Source organism: Trichoplax adhaerens, genomic scaffold, assembly GCF_000150275.1.
Source record: "Trichoplax adhaerens TRIADscaffold_11 genomic scaffold, whole genome shotgun sequence".
NCBI lineage: Eukaryota > Metazoa > Placozoa > Uniplacotomia > Trichoplacea > Trichoplacidae > Trichoplax > Trichoplax adhaerens.
In genome coordinates, this window is record NW_002060953.1 from 7,487 (window position 1) to 8,652 (window position 1,166).

Below are 1,166 nucleotides of genomic sequence, written 5' to 3' on the forward strand. Positions count from 1 at the left end.
CTATTTAATATTACTAAAGTAACCNGGTTTATCCTCCAGTGCTTAAGCAAATAAGTGAGCTTTATTCCTTCTGAAAATTTATAGATTGCTTATAACTTTAAATTATACTCTAATTTTTGGGCTTCTCATAGTTTGTAAGATTACGTATAATCTATTTGTAATATGTTGTTCAATAAATATTAGTAAGATTAAGTAAATATTTTAAAAGTATGACGGATTACTTGCTGTTGATGTCCACAACCAGAAAAAATGATCCTTTCTATAACGTTTACTACTCAAATGATACCGTAGTTGTCTTATTTGTGCATTTGACTGTAAATGCGGGAGATTTCTATAGATAGGAGAAAAATTACTGTGATCAGCAACGATACTGTTGCCTCTTATTTGAGTATAAGCAAATATTTTTTACAAATTGAGCCATAAGAAATGGCCAAATATAGCCAAAACTAATATAACTAAATCAATTCGTAGATACTTTGGATTTAACACTGCATGAGACCAATACACTTACAGTATGTAGAACAGCATTATTTTAACATCTTCGATTGAAATAATTTATTTAAAATTAATCGTTTGCGAAGCATTTATTTCAGATCGCAAAGACAGTTTAAAACACTCTTATGGTATCTTAATTTCATAAAAGCATCTGATGCTGATAGATATTATATACTTCTATTGGAAATGTTCATAATGCCAAATTAATTGAGATGCGTTAACTTCAAGTCGCTAATCCTTAAACGAAGCAAATTCTTATTAGGCTCATTAGTTCTCTACTTTTGGTTAATTCAATATTGAAATAATTTCAGTATCCATAGATCTCCCCTTACATATGAGCAATATTTTAACATCTATATTCGTGTTTACTTTTTGTCTAAAGTGACTAAAGAAAATAATTATATCTACACTTTATTATTGTCGTTTAGCGGGATTGGATACCGGCTTTAATAGCATATTAAGGGCTATTATCAAAGCAATGTAAGAGGAAACGAAAAGATGCCTGTTAAGGTTTGTTATGCGGCAGCTGTTGCATATCCTTCTTATTCTCAGTAATTGAATTACATCATTTTTAATTGAAATCAACAAATCACGAATACAAGCGATTTTTTAATTACCTGGAATTTTCTTTTACGGTTTTTCAGCCTTTGTACTGGTATACTATACGGAAT